The sequence below is a fragment of the Papio anubis genome, chromosome 13 (genome assembly GCF_008728515.1).
Source record: "Papio anubis isolate 15944 chromosome 13, Panubis1.0, whole genome shotgun sequence".
Classification (NCBI taxonomy): Eukaryota; Metazoa; Chordata; class Mammalia; order Primates; family Cercopithecidae; genus Papio; species Papio anubis.
Genome location: NC_044988.1, coordinates 15335721 through 15359089, shown reverse-complemented (window position 1 = coordinate 15359089; position 23369 = coordinate 15335721). Strand labels below are relative to the sequence as shown.

Genomic DNA, 23369 nt, shown 5'->3' with positions numbered 1-23369 from the left:
TTTCTTTAAGAATGTTGAATATTGGCCCCCACTGTCTTCTGGCTTGTAGAGTTTCTGCTGAGAGATCTGCTGTTAGTCTGATGGGCTTCCCTTTGTGGGTAACCTGACCTTTCTCTCTGGCTGCCCTTAACATTTTTTCCTTCATTTCAACTTTGGTGAATCTGGCAATTATGTGTCTTGGAGTTGCTGTTCTCGAGGGGTATCTTTGTGGAGTTCTCTGTATTTCCTGAAGTTCAATGTTGGCCTGCCTTACTAGGTTGGTGAAGTTCTCCTGGATGATATCCTGCAGAGTGTTTTCCAACTTGGTTCCATTTTCCCCTTCACTTTCAGGCACACCAATCAGATGTAGATTTGGTCTTTTCACATAATCCCATATTTCTTGGAGGCTTTGTTCATTTCTTTCTACTCTTTTTTTTCTCTAAACTTCTCACTTCATTTCATTCATTTGATCTTCAATCACTGATACACTTTCTTCCAGTTGATCGAGTCAGTTAATGAAGCTTGTGCATTTGTCAAGTGATTCTCGTGTCATGGTTTTCATCTCTATCAGTTCATTTATGGTCTTCTCTGCATTGATTATTCTAGTTATCCATTCATCCATTCTTTTTTCAAGGTTTTTAGTTTCTTTGTGCTGGTTACGTAGTTCCTCCTTTAGTTCTGAGTATTTTGATTGACTGAAGCCTTCTTCTCTCAACTTGTCAAAGTCATTCTCCATCCAGCTTTATTCCGTTGCTGGTGATGAACTGCGTTCCTTTGGATGGGGAGATGTGCTCTGATTTTTTGAATTTCCAGCTTTTCTGCCCTGCTTTTTCCCCATCTTTGTGGTTTTATCTGCCTTTGGTGTTTGATGATGGTGATGTACTGATGAGGTTTTGGTGTGGGTGTCCTTTCTGTTTGTTAGTTTTCCTTCTAACAGTCAGGACCATCAGCTGCAGGTCTGTTGCAGTTTGCTTGAGGTCCACTCCAGACCCTGTTTGCCTGGGTATCAGCAGCGGAGGCTGCAGAAGATAGAATAATGCTGAAAAGTGAGTGTTGCTATCTGATTATTGTCTGGAAGCTTCGTCTCAGAAATGTACCCAGCCATGTGAGGTGTGGGGTGTCGGTCTCTGCACCTAGTGGGGGATTTCTCCCATTTAGGGTACTCAGGGGTGGGGACCCACTTGACGAGCAGTCTGTCCATTCTCAAATCTCAACCTCATGCTGGAGAACCATACTCTCTTCAAAGCTGTCAGGCAAAAGCATTTACATATTAGGAATTTCTGCTGCTTTTGGACAACTGTGCCCTGTCACAAGGGTAAAGATCTGCAGAGGCGACAGGGCCTCCTCCCAGGCTGCAGTGAAGCCCCAATTCAGGCTTCCAGGGGCTTTGTTTACCTGCTTAAGCCTCTCCATGATAGCGCCCCTCCACAAGCTTTGTGGCGCACCAGTTAGATCTCAGACTGCTGCTTGTAATGGGGAAACCGTGGCCATGCAGGACCCTCTGGGCCAGGTGTTGGATATAATCTGGTGTAGCACCATTGCTGAACCATGGTGGCTGAGTAATAGGGTGGGGTACGATTTTCCAGGTGTGTGTGTGGTTTCCGCTGTGGGAGAGATTCCCCTTCCATGCCCAGCCTTCCCAGGTGGCTGATGCCATAACCCTGCTTCATCCTCACTGGATCAGAGAGCTGCTTTCGCTGGTAACTTCAGGCTGTCCGACATGCCCAGTGAGATGAACCCGGTACCTCAGTTGAAATGCAGAAATCACCGTCTTCTGTGTGCGGCTCAAGCTGGGGGCTGAACTGGAGCTGTTCCTATTCAGTATATGCTTGGGTGTGCTCCCGAAAATACTTGAAACTTTCTTACAACCAGGATTGCAATTGATACTGATGCTTCAGCGCTCATTCGGGACTGTACATGCCTCCTGTCCATGCGTAAAATGCTGCCTTTCGGCATGGTGGGAATGGGCTGGGAAAAGAGACCTATGTCTAAAGTAATAGTGGTTATAGAACCATTTAACCACCCTATACTATGCTTAAGTGCAGGGTGAAGGATATGAAGTAAGACTGGGATTCAAAACTTAACTCCTCCATGCCTCAGTAGCCTCATCTGATAAATGGTGGGAATTAAATCAGATACTGATTGCAACTTGTTAGAGTAATACCTTGCAGTTCTAAACACCAACACATTTTAACAAGAAGATCAATAATAATGCATAGGTTTATTAAGTGATCATTATGTGGCAGACACTTTGCTAGGCACTTTATGTAGATCTACACATTTGGTCCCCACAAAGGTTTTGTGTCTCCCAGATGTGTCTCCCAGAATGTCTCTTTTACCTATGATGAAATGAAGATTATTCTTCTTCTTCTTTTTTTCATGTGCTACTTTTAATTTTTTTAATTTTAATAGCTTTTGGGGTACAAGTGGTTTTTGGTTACATGGATGAATTACATACTGGTGAATTATGAGATTTTAGTACACCTGTCACCTGAGTAGGGTATGGTTTGTGCCCAATATATAGTTTTTTATCCCATACCCCTCTACTACCCTCCCCCTTCTGAGTCTCCAGAGTTCATTTTATCACTCTGTATGCCTTTGTGTCCTCATACCTTAGCTTCCACTTATAAGTGAGAACATATGGTATTTATTTTTTTTTATTCCTGAGTTACTTCTCTTAGAATAAGGCCTCCAGCTCCATCCAAATTGCTGCAAAAGACATTATTTAATTGAATTTTATGGCTGAGTAGTACTCCATGGTGTATATATGACACATTATCTTTATCCAGTCATTGGTCGATGGGCACTTAGGTTGCTTCCATATCTTTGCAGTTGTAAATTGGGGTACGATAAACATACATATGCATGTGTCTTTTTGATAGAATGACTTCTTTCCCTTTGAATAGGCACCCAGTAGTGGGATTGCTGGATCAAATGGTAGATCTACTTTTAGTTCTTTAAGGAATCTCCATACTATTTCCATAGAGGTTGTACTAATTTACATTACCACCAGCAATGTGTAAGCATTCCCCTTTCACCACATCCACACCAACATCTATTGTTTTTTGATTTTTTAATACTGGCCATTATTGCAGGAGTAGGGTTATATCTCATTGTGATTTTAATTTGCATTTGCCTGATATTTAGTGATGTTGAGTATTTTTTTCATATGCTTGTTGGCCATTTGCATATCTTCTTTTGAGAAATGTCTATTCATGTCATTTGCCCACTTTTTGATGGGATTGCTTATTTCTTTCTTGCTGATTTATCTGAGTTTCTTGTAGATTCTAGATACTAGTCTTTTGTCAGATGCATAGTTTGAAAATATTTTCTCCCATTCTGTGGATCATCTGTTTACTTCGTTGATTTTTTTTTTTTTTTTTTTTTTTTTTTTGCTGTGCAGAAGCTTTTCAGTTTAGTCAGGTCCCATTTATTTATGTTCGTTTGCGTTGCATTTGCTTTTGAGGTTTTAGTCATGAATTCTTTGCCTAGGCCAATGTCCAGAAGAGTTTTCCTAAGGTTATCTTCCAGAATTTTTATGGTTTTAGGTCTTTTGAGTTGATTTTTGTATAAGGTGAGAGATCAGTTTCATTCTTTTACATGAAGCTAGTCAGTTTACCTAGCACCATTTATTAAATAGGGTATCCTTTCCCTAGTTTATGTTTTTGCGTGCTTTGCCAAAGATCACTTGGTTGTAAGTATTTGGCTTTATTTCCGGGTTCTCTATTCTGTTCCATTGGTCTGTGTGACCACTTTTATACCAGTACCATACTGTTTTGGTAACTATAGCCTTGTTGTATAACTTGAAGTCCAGTAATGTGATGCCTCCAGATTTGTTCTTTTTGCTTAGGCTTGCTTTGGCTATACAAGCTCTTTTTTGGTTCCATATGGGAAATCAATGGCATACCTTGGTTTCATCAAGGTTACACACCTTGCTGGCCATCCCATGTGAGGAAGGTGCTTTGCCTACTACCACTCTCCATCTTCAGCCAGGCTATAGCAGGGATGGTGGATTCTCCTTGATTTTTAATCTCCAGCAGGTCTGGTTGCTTTCTTTCCACCTGGGCCTCTGCCAAGCACCTGATGAACAACAACTGTAATGATGTTCTAGTTGCCTTTTAAATAATCTAAATTGTCATATGACGGTGATGTTCTCAGGGCAGGGTCTGTGTTTAGTCATGTCTCTGGCCTCAGGAACTAGAAAATCATCCAGTTTATATTAAATGTTCTGAGTGGGATGAAACTTTAAGTTAAAATCAGTTTCCATATTTTTTTCCTTCTATGTTCTAAAAATTAACTCTCTTGTCATTACAAAAAGTTGAGGGAAGTTGGGATCCTGGAAAGAAATTATCTGTCAGGAAGCAGTGGCATTCACATTTTCCACTATGGGATGACACTTGCTGCTCCTATAGGACAATTAGCAACTCTTGGAATAGGGGAAAGGTCTTAAGCAGGTGGTGTTTTCCAGGCTTTGGTCTTGATCCTTTGGCCAGGGAGGAGAAGGGAACGGGAAGGGAAAATCAAGAACACCACTTATGAAGCCTCTGTTCAAGAATGTATCGTATTTCAGAATTGCCATGCAAACAGTCACTTCAGATGGGAATTTGGGCATGCTCCGTTTGGTGCTGAATCCCCAGATGCATGATGTAAAATAGTTCACAGGTGGACTTGAAAAACAGCAGGATGTAGCTGATTATTTAAGTGGTGAAAAGTCCTCTTGATATATCAACTCACAGCCTAGAAACATCATAACATTCTCTACCTGTCCTTCAGAGGGAAAGCTGGAGAAGCAGAAAGGAGGCTGGTCCCACCTGCTTCCTTTAGGGAGTAGAGAATGAACTTGTGAATTGAGAATGAAGCAGGCAGCATCAGCTCTATGAAAGTGAGCTCTGAGAAGTGATGTGCTCGTTTATTCTCCTCCCCACCTTCCATCTCTCCCTCTTAACTCTCTCCCCCAAAATAATTAAATGCAAAAGCTACTTGAGTGCAATGATAAGTTACAAATTTAAACCCACAAGAGTCAGAAACTGTAGAACTGAAGGTCCTTAGGGGGACGTTAACTTTGCCACTTTTATATCATTATAGTAAGCTATTCATTTAATAGCCTAATTTGTAATCACAAATACCATGGGAAATTTTGCTGTGCCAACCTCTGGCTTCAGTTTTCCTGACTTGGTTGGTGATTTTGAATGTTGTAACCTTCAGAAATGCATATTTTTAGCATTTAGCAGTCCAGATCACTGGCAGATTAAATTACTTATTGGCCACATTTTTCTCAGCTCTATACCCTTTCCAATATACAATGAACTTGGCAAAGTCTAATGAAGGCACATCTATAAAGATAAGATTAAATAATATAATTGTGCTGTTTCCATGTATTTAGCTGATTTGTATAGCCCAATGAAAGCTTATTTTTACCTGGAGGATAGTCATAGGGAGCTATGAATTAACCAGTGATAAAGATTCTGTTTTGAATTTGTCCGTAAAGGACCCCTCTGCTCAATTGAGTGCACTATGGGCCCTAATTAATGTATCCGTACTCTTCGTCCTGTGAGTTTGTAACTCCTTCTTACACCACAGTGGGCTTGATCATGTGATTCACTTTGGCAAATGTGACACACACAGAGGCTTGAAAAGCACTTGAGATTTTCTGCTTATTATCTTAAGCATATCCTTGAGCTAGCCTTCTAGATTTATAAAAGAGTCAAATCATCCCAGCCAAGGCCACTCTAGATAAACCAGATCCCGGCCCACATTCTGGCTGACTGTATGCATGTGAGTGAGTTTGGCCAAGATCACCCAAACCTGGCCCAGATTAGGAGAACCACCCAGCCAACCTGTAGATGCAAAACTGACGATTAGGTAATGTTTTAAGCAAACAGCTTCAGTATGTTTGGAACGCATTATTATTGTATGACAATAGAAAACTGGTGCACTTCCCTAAACACTTTTTTTTTTTTTTTTTTTTTTGAGACGGAGTCTCGCTCTGTCACCCAGGCTGGAGTGCAGTGGCATGATCTCTGCTCACTGTAAGCTCCGCCTCCCGGGTTCACGGCATTCTCCTGCCTCAGCCTCCTGAGTAGCTGGGACTACAGGGCCCCGCCACCACGCCCAGCTAATTTTGTTTTTGTGTTTTTAGTAAAGACAGGGTTTCACCGTGTTAGCCAGGATGGTCTCGATCTCCTGACATCGTTATCTGCCCGCCTCGGCCTCCCAAAGTGTTGGGATTACAGGCGTGAGCCACCGCGCCTGGCCAAACCCCGCTTTTTAAACGTAGTTTGTTTGAAGGTTATGAGCTTCATATGGTAGAATCAAAACTTCTGGCATTAAGCCCTTCCTGCTATTCCACAGTCCCTGCTGGTAGGTGTTGCAGCACCACTTTGTATTTCTACTGCTATTTCACGCTGCAGAGAGAAATGCTATTCAAAAACACCTAGTGGGAGCTCTGGTTTCTGCAGCTTGCCCCCGCCTTCCCCACTTCTGTTCCCATCCCCTTTCCCATTTGAGACTCGGCTAGAGGCGGCAGCAGCTCTATGAGTCTTAGATGATCTTGTGAATGAGGTCTTCAATTCTCCATCTAAAAATGTGTTAAAGGCAGAAGAGTTTCTTGACACGCAACAGCAAGGAAGAAAGCCCCTGTATGAGGCAGCCTTCCACTTGACGGTGCATTTCGAAAGGCTTCATCAACAACCCCCAATTACAGCCAAGAAGTGCCCTATCTCTTCAGAAAGAGGACAGATCGTCTCCTCTCATCCTGATTCAAAGGTCCCAAAGCACCAGATTCACACACCAAAAAGTGCATTTCTGACTACACAGGGTTTTAATGATTTTATTATATGCCTCACAATCTGTTCCTAAATCTGTTCCCATGTAGTTTACATTGACCAATTATTAGCTGGACTTAAGGACTTTTGTTTGGGGCATTAAAGATGGTAATGAGGGAATAATCTTCATTAGAATGACCAACTTTGATGAAAATGTAAATTGAAAATGTCTGATACAGTATTTTAGACTTATTGTTCCAGAGTAAATGGTTGTGATATTATCTCAGTCAGAGGAAAAGCCCCTGCCTGGACAAAAGCAAGCATCACCTTTAATAACCAACAGCATATGCTTAGCAATTGCAAATCTATGGTGAGTATTGTGTAGTGACATGGAAGTTATTTATGCTTCTGTTAGATGGCAGACAGTACAAATACTGGAAATTTAGCATTTTGTACAGAACACTGAAAGTGCTCTACAAGTTGAGTGTGAAAAGTGCTTGGGCTTTTGGCCAATGGAAGGTTGCTACATGCCCGTTGTGGGTAGGCTAAACAAAAAAGAAAGAGTGACCCACAGACTTGTTTTAGAGCACACTTCTATAAAATATAAGAGTCTGGCATTGCCTGATTGAATTTTATTTTTTTCTTACTACCAAGTTGTTAATTGATATTTCATACTACCTCATCGTGCGTGTTCTCTTCCAGTCTTTCAACTTTCAACTTGCTGACTGTTAGGTGTCATGGGCTGGCTAGACAGACTTGTGTGGTTGTGCTCACACAGAGCTAGTGAGTGAGGTATATACGGACTTAGCTAGACCTGTGTTCGAATTTTTTATTTACCATTTATTAGCTTCATGACCTTAGATAGCCCTAAGTTTCAAGAATCTCATTTTTAAAGTGGGAAAATGGAAAGATAATAGCTAACATAGCTTATTATGAGGATTAAATAAAACAATGTATGTATGTCTGGGGTGGGGACTGGAACACTTGGTAAATATTCCTGTCCCTGCTTTCCTCTGTGTTCTAACACTTAGAGAAGCTCATGATGTGCTACAGCAGAACGAACTGGGCATATGAAATATTTTTTAGTACTCTGAATCCTCAGGGTAGCTCTACATGAAGCCAGCAGCTAGCTAATGAAGCCTGATTTCTTGGGCATTTGCCTCTTATGGCTGACTGGCTTGTTAACTGAATTATTCAAAGATTTTCATAATATGTTTGAATTTCTTATATCCATTCAGTGGCTAATGATTCCTAGCCAGGCCTGGGGCCTCAGTTGAGAGAGAAAAACATATCTGTTCAAAAGATGAGAAGTTTTTTTTTTTTTTTTAATTTAAGAAAATGATTATTATCCTGCTGGATACCTGCAATTATTAGTTTGAGATTCATTTGAAATTGGATGATTGGATAGTGACAGTGAATCTAGACAGTCAGCCTGGAAAGGAGGTTGCTTTATTGATTTATTTTCATAGGAACTCCCAGAGCTGATGATCACGAAAGGGGAGGAGGTTCAATATTTGAATATTATAGTCTACAGAAGGAAAAGTTGTGTTGGTCATTTGTAAGCCAGATAGCAAAATCTGAATTTTTCCAACTTGTTTAACCTCCCACTAATGCCATTGTTTTATATTACCATTAAGGTTAAAAATACCATCTATACGGATGTCATATCTATTTAGGGTGTTTATCTTACAAGCTCCCAGCCCTTGTGGTGAGCTCTGTACTAGTCATCTATATCACCAAGACATGCTGCTTAGATTTCTCTAAGGTGTTATATGCTTGTTTTTAAATACAAAGATATTCTTGGGACTATCTCCAGAGAGACACCTGTGCAACTGAAAAATGACCCTATTTGAGGTGACTGCTGGGTCCACATTAAAAATACAGTGAGGAGAAAGTATTTCTGACATTGGCCGGGTAACATTTTTCTATTTTAATGGAAGGAATAGTGGGTTGGATGTGTTAGCAGGAAGGAAGCTGTTCCCCTCTTTATTCAAATTATTTTCTTCTCTGGATCCAAAATGTTTGGGGATGCCAAACAAAGCCCCCCAAACTTTAACAAAGTTTAACATTAAAATTTTAGCATACTATCAAAGCAAGAAAAACTCATTTTTTTTTCCCATTGGTGGTTACTTAGCCAGATAAAAAAAGCTCTATCTGTAGGCATCTTCCCATTTAAAAGAGAAATATAAGAAAGGGAAGCACCCAGATTGAAGGAGTATACATGGTTAACCATAAATAGTTAGAATTTGTGAATAGCTTTACATCTATAATTCAGGTGCCTTGTTAGCAAAACGTTTATGCTTGTCTGTGAGCCAGTTCTCTTCAAAATGTTTATTTATTTATTTTTCCTCTTATATCCTCTGAAGAAGGTTGGTTTGTTGGATTTTGTTTTTTGAGATGGAGTCTTGCTCTGTCACCCAGCTGTAGTGGAGTGGTGCGATCTTGGCTCACTGCAAGATCTGCCTGCCAGGTTCAAGCCGTTCTCCTGCCTCAGCCTCCTGAGCAGCTGGGACTACAGGCGCCCGCCACCACGCCTGGCTAATTTTTTGTATTTTTAGTAAAGATGGGCTTTCACTGTGTTAGCCGGGGTGGTCTCGATCTCCTGACCTCGATATCAGCCTGCCTCAGCCTCCCAAAGTGCTGGGATTACAGGCGTGAGTCACCGCGCCTGGCCGGATTTTTAAAAAATTTTATTCTCTCTGTTGTCAGTGATATTGTCTGTCCAGTGCTGCATTGTTTTCCTGATTGTTTTTCTTTCCCAAGAAATAGTGTGTTTTGGGAACCACTTCATCTCAAGGACATGTCAAAGGAGAAAAATATGCCACATTAGTGACCTCTGCCTGGTGGGACATAGACTTTGAGGGTGAAGAGCTATGGAAAGAGGCCAAAGGTTCATAAACTTCCTGTCTACTACATAATGCGCTTCTCACATGGAGGCGTAGTTCTTTGTTTTTGAATGTGTATACATGGTTATGCTGAAGAAAATGATAATTCATTTAAGGTTATTGCTCAATTCTAATAACTTTCTGTTATTTTTTTTTTCCCAGTCAGTGGTTCCTAAAGGTACATCTGTTACATGTATTTTTTTTTTTTAAGTAAAAATGGAGCCCTCATGTTTGAAATGTTGGGACACCCCTGCCCTGAAGTGACAAAAGTGAAGATAAATATGTTTTAAAACAAGCCATTGATAAATCAGGATAGAAAAGAGGTTTGTATGAAGACTTAATGGACTCAAAACAGGAAAATTAGAGAACCAGTCTCATGAAATGGTAAAAGCAAGACAGGTTGGGAAACTGACTGCTTAGTGTTTTGGTTATCTACTACTGTGTAACAAATCACCTTGATCCTTAGTGACTTTAAGTAACATCATCTTTTGTAGTTCTCTGTGCTGACTGGGCTTAGAGAGGCTGTTCTGCTCTATGTGATGTTGCCTGGGGCTGCACTCATCTGAATTAAGTGCTTGAAGGCTTCCTCACATATTTAGCCCTTTGGCAGGGACAGTGGGACTATCAGGTCTGTCTTGTTCTCTGTTATCTCAGGGCCTCTCATTCTTCGAGTGGTCTCCCTAGTAGGGTAACCAGACTTCTTATGTAGCTGCTCAGGGCTCCCTAAAGCACAAAAGTAGAAACTTCCAGGTCTTCTCAAGGTTTAGCTCTAGAACCGGCACAGCACCACTTCCTCCACATTCTGTTGGTTAAAGTAAGTCACAGGTCAACACAGATTCATTGTGGAAAAGAACTAGACAAGAGAGTAGATACTTGGAGGTCCAGTTCACTGAGAACCATCTTTGGAGACTAGTAACCACACCTAGTTATGGACATATTTAAAAAAGTGTGGCTAGAGTGTTTCTGCTGCCCTATAGCCACTGGACACTCACAAATGCCATGACTGGACTCTTAACCTTAATCCACTGCTACTACTAGTATTTTTAATAGCCACTGCATTGTTTACATCATTCCTTCAAGGACTGTCTTGTTTGTCTCATGCCTGTGCCCTAGCTGTCAGAGAGCAGGGAGAGGGATTGTCTTCTTTCTTTGGTTTCTGTTGTAGAAGGAAGGGAATGCCCTTTCCAAGATTCAGCTGACTGTGTGTCCTGGTTTGCTGGGACAGACCTGACTTACACTGATTATTCCAACAGGATTATTAACCATGCCCCCTTTAATTCTTACTAGCTTTCCAATATGGATGACAAATTATTTGGTCATTGTATAGCCAAGTGCCACACAATGGAGGGTTCCCCAAAACTAGGAAGAGGGCTTAGATTTTTAGGTGGCCATAAAATGAAAAGTGCCTACTCCCACTCTCTGTTGAATATCCACCACCACACTTTTCTTCTTGTACTTATACCCTCAAAAGACAACTGTATGTACCTAATGGAATGCACCTAATGCATGGCCCTGAATCTTGTCAGTTGCTTCATCTCACTCCAAAACCAGAATCTCTAGGCATTGTCCATTTCTCTTCCAGGTCTGTCCTGATCCTCTTTCCATTTTCCACAATGTAAGGAATAAAGTGTAAAGTTAAGCAATGCAATTCATATAGAGTAGTTCTAGGACTGGGAGAGGGAAGAAAAAGAAAATTAGTTAAAATGTGTCAGCATGACTATAAACAAAAAGGAAGGTAGATATATTAGAGGATGTAGTCCTCAGATCTACAGCTGGCACCTTACCCTGTATGCTTGCCACCTCTTGGTCCCTGGATTTTCAATCCTGGATTATGAATATTTTCTGAATGTTCATTCATATTCACCTCTCTTCTTCCAGGTTCAAAAGTGTGAAGCAATAATAGTGAAGCCTTCATAATAAGCCAATGCCTGGCCTGTCTTAGAGAGGGAAAAGGGCATGTCTGCCTCTCTCTTCAATGATGTAAAGCACTGCTTTGCATAAAACATGCATAATAGTGGCTGCTGTGTGGGTAGGAAAGGGTACTAGTATTGCTACTCCCTTTCATCTAACATGTTATTGAAATTGGAAAAAAAATATTGATAGGTAGGAGTGGCAGAGTGGCTACTCTAGCTTTTATTTTTATTTATTTATTTTTTTATTATACTTTAAGTTCTAGGGTACATGTGCATAACGTGCAGGTTTGTTACATATGTATACATGTGCCATGTTGGTGTGCTGCACGCATCAACTCATCAGCACCCTTCAACTCGTCATTTACATCAGGTATAACTCCCAGTGCCATCCCTCCCCCTTCCCCCTCCCAATAGGCCCCGGTGTGTGATGTTCCCCTTCCTGTGTCCAAGTGATCTCATTGTCCAATTCCCACCTATGAGTGAGAATATGCAGTGTTTGGTTTTCTGTTCTTGTGATAGTTTGCTGAGAATGATGGTTTCCAGCTGCATCCATGTCCCTAGAAAGGACACGAGCTCATCCTTTTTTATGGCTGCATAGTATTCCATGGTGTATATGTGCCACATTTTCTTATTCCAGTCTGTCACTGATGGACATTTGGGTTGATTCCAAGTCTTTGCTATTGTGAATAGTGCCGCAATAAACACATGTGTGCATGTGTCTTTATAGCAGCATGATTTATAATCCTTTGGGTATATACCCAGTAATGGGATGGCTGGGTCAAATGGTATTTCTAGTTCTAGATCCTTGAGGAATCGCCATACTGTTTTCCACAATGGTTGAACTAGTTTATAATCCCACCAACAGTGTAAAAGTGTTCCTATTTCTCCACATCCTCTCCAGCACCTGTTGTTTCCTGACTTTTTAATGATTGCCATTCTAACTGGTGTGAGATGGTATCTCATTGTGGTTTTGATTGGCATTTCTCTGATGGCCAGTGATGATGAGTATTTTTTCATGTGTCTGTGGGCTGTATGAATGTCTTCTTTTGAGAAATGTCTGTTCATATCCTTTGCCCACTTTTTGATGGGGTTGTTTGTTTTTTTCTTGTAAATGTGTTTGAGTTCTTTGTAGTTCTGGATATTAGCCCTTTGTCAGATGAGTAGATTACAAAAATGTTCTCCCATTCTGTAGGTTGCCTGTTGACTGTGATGGTAGTTTCTTTTGCTGTGCAGAAGCTCTTTAGTTTAATTAGATCCCATTTGTCAATTTTGGCTTTTGTTGCCGTTGCTTTTGGCATTTTAGACATGAAGTCCTTGCCCATGCGTATGTCCTGAATGGTATTAGCTAGGTTTTCTTCTAGGGTTTTTATGGTATTAGGTCTAACATTTAAGTCTCTAATCCATTTTGAATTAATTTTCATATAAGGAGTAAGGAAAAGATCCAGTTTCAGCTTTCTGCTTATGGCTAGTCAATTTTCCCAGCACCATTTATTAAATAGGGAATCCTTTCCCCATTTCTTGTTTTTGTCAGGTTTGTCAAAGATCAGATGGCTGTAGATGTATGGTATTATTTCTGAGGGCTCTGTTCTTTTCCGTTGGTCTATATCTCTGTTTTGGTACCAGTACCATGCTGTTTTGGTTACTGTAGCCTTGTAGTATAGTTTGAAGTCAGGTAGCGTGATGCCTCCAGCTTTGTTCTTTTGACTTACGATTGTCTTGGTAATGCGGGCTCTTTTTTGGTTCCATATGAACTTTAAAGCAGTTTTTTTCCAATTCTGTGAAGAAAGTCATTGGTAGCTTGATGGGTATTCTAGCTTTTAAACTCAGTATCTTGGGAATCTGCAGGTCATAAGGTTGTTAGCTGAGGCCTGCTGCTACTGTTTGGGGATAATATAAGATGCTTGAACTGGGAGAGGAGTGCCTTTGCAAGTGCAAAAGGACAAGTGTGTGATAAACTAGGGGAACAGGGAACATGAATGGCTAGGGGAAACAAAGGCAGGGTGTTTGAGGGATGTGGACTTAGCAGAGTATTTAGGGGATACAGTGAATTTCAGTTATAGCATAGAATCAAAGTCTGTCCTTCAGTTTGATAAATTCCTATTTGAGCCAGGCTGAGTGCAAGATGGGATGATTGGCTGGTGCTAAGGAAAAGGAGGAAGGGTGGGTCAGATTCTTGCAATGGGTTAATGATCTCCACACATAGAAGAATTCCTTTGTGGTGAACCATAAAACCTGAGTCTTAGTCTAAGCCTGCCTCAAACTGAATATATTAGCATAGATTATGCTTAATTCTTCATTTATAAACCAAGGAATTTGTAAGATCAGATCATGGGTCCTAACATGAGGTCTCCAAATTCCAAGAGATCTTCAATATTGAATTGGAGGGTGTATTTAAACAGAATTCATTTCATTATCCACAATATGGATTTCATAGGTTAACTAAAAGGTGAATTACTGTAGACAGACATTAAAATTTAAATGTGATGAGTACAGTGAGTTTTAAATGTGATGAGTAATGGTGTAGCAGATGTATAGGGTGCCAGGGAAATACACCATGGGGAACTCAACCTATCCCAGGGGTCTGAGAAGGTCTCCTAGAGAAAGTGATACTTAGGTGAAAGGTGAAAACCAAAACTGAATATGCCCAGTTATATTTAGGAAAAAATTCAGTTTTGAGGCATGACAAAGACCAACACACTGCAGTGAGTAGATATTGCTCTATCAGCATTCTAGTTTTAACACTGAGGAAACAAAGTTGTTCAAGAGGTTTGTTACTGGCAAAGAAATATTGCACAAACTATGTAGGAACTTTAGTATCTCATGCAACCTGGAAACTCTCTCCAGCTCCTATCCCCTTAAATGTACCACAGTGCCCTCTTATGAATATAGCATTTCAGCCCTGAGGTTGAAGAGCTCCACAGAGAAATGTACCTTGATTTTGGACTTTGAAGCCATTACAAAATAAATGTTGAGTTGCTTTAAATAGATCTCATTAAGGCTGGTGTATGGCTCTGTGCCTTTCTGCCATGACTGTGGTTGTGAAGGATGGTTTTAGATGTATAATTAAAGTTATTCCAGAAAGCATGATGAATCAGTCACCAATTTTATGAGAATTTCAAGAACTTAGGCATAGACCTTCCTTTGCCTTCTTCCTGCTGCCACTCCACTGAAATTTATTTTTTCTTGAATATTTTCCAGCTGAATCTTGATGAAGATTCTACACTTTGTCCATTTGAGGTACTTTTATAGCCAGGTTGCCATGGCAAGGTGCCCCTCCCTCCCTGTAGAGTAATTGTTGTTTAACTTCTGCCGTGAACTTGTGGAGACCTGATTCAATAATTATTAATCCTAATCTTCCAAATTGACATCTTCCCTACAAATGTAGCCATTCCCGAATAAAATCTTATGTGACTAGTGAAAGAAGAGTCTCCCTGTGCCTCTCCTATAAATAGTAAAAGTCCAAAAGAGCAAAGGAAAATATTTCTTGGTAAATATGAAATGCAAATTACTTTTGGTTTTACGTCTGTCTGTGGATTATTATAATATGGAACACCTATTATATTTTCTATTTACGTCTCTCCACCTTATCTATGCATTTTTAACACTCTGGATGGGCTGTGACCACTATTTCCCATTTCGTGTGTCAGGGTGGTTATAAGTGCCTGTATCATATTACACCGCCCAAACTGTGGACTTTCTGTTCAGAGGGACAAGCAAGCATAATGATATCCATCTGGGAGGGAGCTTAAAATAGTGCCCATGCGTCATTTTGCAGTTAGGAATCTGGATATGGCTAATGGGGTGTTATCAATCAGGAGATAAAATTAAAATCCTACGTTAGGAACCGCTCCTGCCAGAAAGAGTGGATTTTGTAACAGCTGTTTTCTATTAGACACTATTGTGTTCTTAGCAGCAAATTATATAGATTGGAAACGTACGGCTAACAGTTCCTCCAAGTGAGGTTGTAAATGAGCCTGTTGTCCTCTGAACAAAGATATTGCAGGGGAAGAAGAGGAAGCTCTGAGAACAGCCTTGGTGGACTTAGTGGGGCAGTTTTCTCCTCCTCTTGGAGACTAAATAGCTCCCTCAGAGGGAATAAATATATTTTTTGCTATTCTAGTGTGGGGAAGTGACCTTTTGAACTCTGAAAGAGATGGTATTAAATCTTTTACCTGTCTAGTGTCTCCTAACAGCCTGCTTTTGATTGGATCCAGAATTCATTAAATCTTAAGAGGGAAAAAATTAGCTGGGGGTTGGGGAGAGGGAGGAGAAAGAGAGAAAGCATGGTACTCAGCAAGCACCAAGTGTCTCAGCTCCAAATGAAGATAAGTTGTTTGAAATGAACAGCTAAGAGGCAGTCCGTGCATTCTCCTGCTTATTGCGGCTCAGTAAATTAAACTTAGTATGCTCAAAGGCTGGCTCCATACTGATGTTCTTGCCTTATGGAAAATAACATGCTCCCTCCTGCTTTTTTTTCTGTCTCTAACAGATGACAGTAATAATGAGGACTAAAATCACTCAAGTCAGCGTATGAAAGGGAACTGTCTATTTAAAAAAAAAAATAAAAAGACATCTCTTGGTACCATCTGCTGAGGTACAATAATGTTTTGTAACAGGTTTTGGAAAGCACATTAAAAGCCTTCATCTGTGCTTGTCCTTTCCAGTTAGTCAAGATATAGTTGTGTCTTTCCTGTCTGATGTGGATTCTTGAATCATGTAATTATTTCTAATTTATCTCTAAAATTAAGCGTCTCAAATACAATTTTAATTGGGATTTCATTAGGTACTTATTATATCATGTGTCAGATGATAGTTGATTATTCTGAGCATGGATAGAAAATTTGAAAAATATAGTGGGAGAATGATGGGTACCTCTGAAAGCTGATGGTGCTCAATAAATATGTCTTAAAAATAATCAGTTGATATATAATTAACATAAGTAATTACTGCAATTAAACTCTATTTATGGAACCTTGCTGTGTTGTTTCCCATCGTAAGCTTAAACATGATTGTTGTTCTTTTGCTCAAATAAAATTAATGTAATAAGAGAAAAACATAATAAACATAGGCCTGCATAAGAGAGAGATGAAAACCTTTTCTCTTCATTAGAGAGAGATGGCATAAAGGAAAAGGTGTAGGAGGCTTTAAAAATACTCTTTTTACCTAAATGAATTAGGAACATGCAATGCACAGTGTGAAGCAACAGAACTAGTAGGTAGGATAAAGGTGTGTGGAGCTGGGTGAGGGAAGAACACAGTGCTCCTCAGAACGACCCAACACTGAGAAACTAGGACGGTGATTCTGGCCACAGATTCCGTCAGCATGTGGTTGTGTTTTAATTTGTGTCTATATCCTCAGCACTTAGGTCAGTGGCTGGCTATAAGTATTAAAAAAATACATGCTGCATGATTAAGATTGGGTCAAGTGACAATTAACATGAATGGTTTACAGAAGGATGATGGAAAAACAAATTAAGGAAAAAAAAATCAACAGACTCAAGTAAATGTGTTCCCTTGATCAAAATAAGCATTCCTGACTTCTGAGAAAGAAGGGATAACAGGCATCAGACTTTCCCTCCCACCTGAATCAGCTTAACAAAATAACAGATGAAATATATGGAACAATGGTTTCAAGATACTGAACATCAAGCAATAAAGGACAATTTCCTGAGAAATGGGAAGCAGATGAAAAGAGCCATATGATTACCCTAGCCTACTGCCTGGAGAGAGTTTCCAGATTGTAGCATGTGTGGGGGAACTCATGTGGAGCTGTTTTCCTGAGTTACGGGGACAAAGCTGGAAGTCTGGGGAGATGAAAGTAGCTAGAGTTTGTCGGGCAAGGGACTATAGAGGAGAGATCTGCATAGAGAAAGAACTTCAGAGATCTGCAGAGGTCTCCCTTGAAGCTTTAGCTGAATAATGATCAGTACATGCTATTAGGGAAACTTCCTGAGGCCATGGAAAGAACCAGCTGAGAGAATTAGAAAGAATAATCACCGAACACACACAGGGCTGGGAATAGTTCCTGTTCTTACCAGCTAGAGTAGAAAAGCTGACAAGAGAAAGTCATCAGGTGGAGTGTTCAGAAGACTTTAAACTCAGTAATCTGACAAAATTAGCTGTAGCCTAAAACATTGCCCTGTTCCCACCTACCAAAGCTTAAAAGAAAGACACAAAAGGATCAAATTATTTCCAATCAACTGTGTTTCAGACCAAAGCTCAAGAATATGGATAGGGATATACAATTATCTAGCACCTAAGAATGTAAAATTCACAATGTTTCGCATTCAATTAAAAGTTACTAAACATGCAAAGAAGCAGGAAAATTGATCCATAAGGAATAGAAAAATCAGTCAAGAAGCCCAACTTTTTTATTGTAGAATGAGGAGGGAGGCGAGTCCTCTTTCCCCAAAACATGGCCCTTGAAATCAGTCAAAGTAAAAAACAAATTGAAAAGCATTTGTTTATGAAAAACTACTGAACTCCAGATAAAAACACTGGGAATCTATCACGTTATTGACTGGACCTTTTTCCCTTCTTGCCAGCTTGATTAATAGGGTAGTTCTACTGCGTGTGGCAAGCTATGAAAGCCAGAAGCTTTGTTGCCAGAACAGATTCACTTGATTTTGTACGAAAGATGAAAAACTCACTTTCAAAAGCGTTCTCAGTAAAAGTACTGATCTTGGAAGGAAGCATATCAGGAAGGCTAGCAGCTTCTCATCTGAGCTGTCAACCCAGTTTGAGCAAGCACCAGACCAATGAGCCAAGTAGAAATAAAACAGGGAGATCCTAGCTATAAGACAGCCTTAGAGAGGATAGATACTTTTTCTGTACATTCTTCTAACTTCATGGTACATGTAGATGGGAGACCATCAAGAGCTCAATCTGTCTACATATCTTTGGCTCATTGGGAGGCTATCGAGTTGATCCACAAGAACCCAGCAGAAAATAAATGCTGGAGTAAGACTGAAAGTTCTTAAACTTTGAATGAACCCACACATAGATCCAGTGATTAACAGTATAGGGTTTATTGTCAAAGAGTTTGATTAAAACCACTGATGAATCATTGGCTGACTATTAAGCTAAACAGACACAGGGATGACCTCAAGAAAGCCAAGCTTAAAAATAAAAAACAAGACAAATTACTGAGCAGACACACCGGGGGCCACATGTGATAGGGGAAACAATTCTACAGATTTACAGTGATAAGTTTCTAAAACAAAAACACAGCAACTCTAACTTTTGGGGAAAATATAAGAATCTAGAATTACTATATTATCTAAAATATCGAATTTTCAATAAAAATAATAAAACATGCAAAGCAACGACAAGGCGAAACATACCCGGGGGAAAAAAGCAGTCAACAGAAACCGAATGGGTCCAGATTTTGGATTTAACAGAGAAGGATTTCAAAGAAGCCATTTTAAAGGTGTTCAAAGAACTAAAGGAAGCCATGTTTTAACAACTAAAGGAGAAGTATGATGACAACTACTTAGCAATTAGAGTATATTAAAAAAGAGAGATACAAAGTGTCAAAAATAAATATATGGAAGATTCTGGAGTTGAAAAGTACAATAAAGAAAGATTTATTGAAGGAGCTCAGTAGAAGATTTGAAAAAAAAGTCAGAAAACTTCAAAAAAGTCAGTAGAAATTATCCAGTTCGAAGAACAGAGAGAATAAAGATTGAAGAAAAATGAACAGAGCCTTGGAGACCTCTAGATCAATAGCAAGTTTATCAGTATACATATAATGGAAGTCCCAGATGGATAGGAGAGAAAGAATGAAATAGAACATTTTTAGAAGTAATGACAGAAAACTTCCAAAATTTAATGAAAAACATGACTCTACAGATTCAAGAATCTCAACAAACCCCAAGTAGGATAAATAGAAAGATTCACACATAGTCATATCATAGTCAGACTGAAACACAAAGATAGAGGGAGTCTTGAAAGCAGCAAGAACAAAAAGACTCACCAAGTACAGGAGAACCTCAATAAGATTAACAATTTCTTATCATAAATAATGAACGACGGAAGGCAGCGAAATACATATTCAAAATACCAAAAGAAAATAACTCTCAACTAAGAATTCTATATTCTAGGAAAACTGTTTTTCAGAAATGAAAGTGAAAAAAGACATTCTCATATAAACAAAGGCTGAAATAATTTTTTACTAACAGATTTGTCTTACAAGAAATACTAAAGAAAATCTTTTAGTCTGAAAAACATTAGATAGTAACTGAAATCCATGTATTTGGCCGGGCACGGTGGCTCAGGCCTGTAATCCCAGCACTTTGGGAGGACGAGGTGGGCGGATCACAAGGTCAAGAGATAAGACCATTCTGGTCAACATGGTGAAACCCCATCTCTACTAAAAGTACAAAAAAAAAAAAATTAGCTGGGCGTGGTGGCACTTGCCTGTAGTCTTAGCTACTCGGGAGGCTGAGGCAGGAGAATTGCTTGAACCCGGGAGGCAGAGGTTGCAGTGAGCCGAGATGGCGCCACTGCACTCCAGCCTGGCCACAGAGCGAGACTCCATCTCAAAAAAAAAAAAAAAAAAAGAAATCCATGTATTTATTTAGAAGAATAAAGAGCACTGGAAATGGCTAACTATATGGATAAATACAAAAGACTACATAAATATTTTTCTCTTAAATTTTTAAAAAGGTGTTATAATATATAAAGGTGTTATATAAATTATATATTATATATAAATATGTAAGGTATATATATAATAATTGTAACTATCGTTCAGTTTATAACGTACATAGATATAACATATATTACAATAATGGCACAAAGAGAGGATACAGGACAGTTTCTATATTTTACCAGAATTAAGTTGGTATAAGTTTCAAATAGATTATTATTACTTAAAATGCATATTGTAATCCTTACATCAGTCACTAAGAAAATAACTGAAGTTATATAATAAAAATATTAACTGAGGGACTTCTGCAAAAGATGGAGAGACAGGGACTACATTTACTCTACTGCCTAAAATAACCAAGAAAAAAACCCACTCAGACAAAATATGTGAAATGATGATTCTTAAGATGTAGGACACATGAAAGAGAAATTATAAGGGAATATGAGAAACTTTTAAGAATAATGGATATGTTAGTTACCCTGCTTGTCATGATTGTTTCACATGTATGTACATATTCCCAACCTTATCAAGCTGTATGCTTTAAATACATGGCATATATTATATGTCAATAATATCTACATAAAACTGTTGAAACCATTTCTGTAAATCATGGGTCCATGAACTTAAAACATACACATGTGTAATACACAGAATTTTTTGGTAGAGGGGTTATAGAAGTAACTCATTTTAACCTGGAATTCTCCTTATGGAATAATTCTCTAGATTTGGAAGCAATGTGGAAAATATTTTTAAAAATAGATTATTTGAAAGATGCAAAAATGTAGATTCAGTTTTTATGCCTGTAAGTTTACCCTTTAAATTTAAGTATATGTTGAAAAAATCACAGAATACAATTTGAAAATAAAAACTATGTAATAACTCCACTGGCTTTCTGAAAAATAAACTTCTCTCAGACTCATGTAATTTTCTTTTTCAACAGAATAATATATGCAGGAAGAAGGAAGGGCTGATGTATTGTAATATACTTCAGGTAAGAGTTTGTACTGGCTGTGGTAGTTGAGGTTGGGGAGTAGTTTCAACAAGGATATGAAGAAAAAGAATTTCCATGACATAGTAATTAATGATAGTCCCAGTGGTCAAAGAGAAGGAATCAAAGGTTTCTGACATTTCTATCTTGGATGACTGGGTAGGTGTGGTATCATGAGGCGAGATGAGGATTAGAGGAACAGGGATTGGAGAGAGGAAAGGGGATGCTTTGGTCTTAAGCATAATAGATATTTTCTTTTGCATTACATATTTGAGAAATATATAAACACCGGTTTCTCATGTCTCTCTCCTGAAGCTGTTCATTCATTAAAAACTGTCTTTATGCATTAAAGCATGTTACGCCACATCCTGAAAATAGTATTCTCTTCTATAGCAATAATGGAAATTGAACTCAAGGATGAATTGTCTGGAGGCTTTAGGAATCAATCAGTTAGCATATATTTACTGAGACCTTTTCTATGCTGGAAATAGTGTCAGCTTCAGAACAATGAACAAGATAGATAACGTTGCTACCTTCATGGACCCTTTTCCTGGGGACATGGAAACTGCAGAAGCATTATTCTGCATGTCAGAATGGAACATTTCAGCCCTTGTTTTTACAGTCACTGTTAGAAATGGAGACAAGTAGTTTGGAGGCAGGAGCCAGGAATACAGAATTGAGGCGCTTCCTGTGGTCAAGAATTTAACTCACTGGGGCATATGACAGCTCTGATTCTACTTCACTCAGCCTTAAAGTTTGCTTCATTAAACTCAGGAAAATGTCTACATTTCCTAATTACAGAAAGCAGGAGAGAGTATGTGAAAATTCTGGGTACATTGAGCCTTTTCTTTAGAATCAAATTATGGCATAAGTGCCACCACAAAGCCAGGCTATAGTTACAGCAATTACAGTGACAGTTCTTTGAAAGGCAGAATGAATGTGGTATTCTTTGATTCTCTGCAATAAGATCTCCCTCCACATTACAGACTTGATATTTGTTTGGTATGAATGGTAATTGATGTTAAACTTGTGCTAGAAAACCATCTTGAATTTGTGAGATATCCAGTTCTAAAGTGGCCTTTTCCTGAGGCCTTCTTGAATTTCATTTAGTAAACATTCACTCATGCTTCTTATTCTTGGGGGAGAAAGGTGATGGTATCATTAAAAATAATACAATACTTATTGCTCTATTAGTAGATTTGATAGCACTGGTGGGAATTATTACAACATTTCTTTTGCATATTTTTGACTCAATAATTCAAAAAGTAAACTATTAAATTGCTTTAAATAGATTTAATCTAGAATTTAAATTAGATATAACAGGCTTTAATTATTAAGTGATAACTAATTATTTCAAAGATACTTTGGTTGCTTTAAGAATGGTTGCATATGATTACCAAAAATTAGTCAGCCCACACTAAATCTTGAAAACAATATATTAGCTTTGAGTTTATCAGTGCTTTTTACAGCTGCCCTGAATTTAAAGGCATTTAAATAAATGAGATTCTTTTGAAGATCTGAATACTTTAAAACCATAGTGATATTTGGCAGCAGTGAGAGGGTCACATATACGTATTATTTTGAGAGTTAATTTAGGGTAAGCTTTGAGATTTAGGTCACAAGTTTGAACCACAGTCACCTTCATAATGACCAATGTTTAATACCATCTGAGAACTACTCTTGAAATGATTGAATGGTCTCAGAGTAACTTTTATAATTATTTCTTACCTATTTTTTAAGTAAAATATTCTATCTGAAAATTGTTAAAGGCTGACTTAATTTTTCTCACTCTCTGAAGATCACAACTGTAACTTATGGAAAGACAGAAGAAATAAAAATGATTTATTTCTTACCTGGGAAAGAAATGTAAATACCACAGTTATTCAGCCCAACTTTTAAAGTTTGATGTTTTATTTTGTTGTCCTTTGCTTTCAGTTAGAGGGAGGTCATATTAATAAAATCTGCTTGTAGAGGAGGGAAATACACCTAATTTTTTTTCAGTAAATGTTATCATTTTGTTATGGTTTGGATGTGTGTCCCCTCCAAATCTTACGCGGAAATGGGATCCCTAATGTTGGAGATGGGGACTAGTAGGAGGTGTTTGGGTCATGGGGGCAGATCTCTCATGAATGGCTTGGTCCTGTCCTCATGGTAATGAGTTAGTTCTCTATTAGTTCACAAGACAGCTGGC

At 38.8% G+C, this 23369-nt stretch overlaps 1 long non-coding RNA gene across 1 annotated transcript in view; it reads left to right on the top strand.

Annotated features, from left to right (window-relative positions):
* Positions 1-23369, top strand: part of LOC103878459 — a 291089-nt gene that overhangs the window by 147105 nt on the left and 120615 nt on the right. The gene's annotated exons all lie outside the window — the stretch shown is intronic.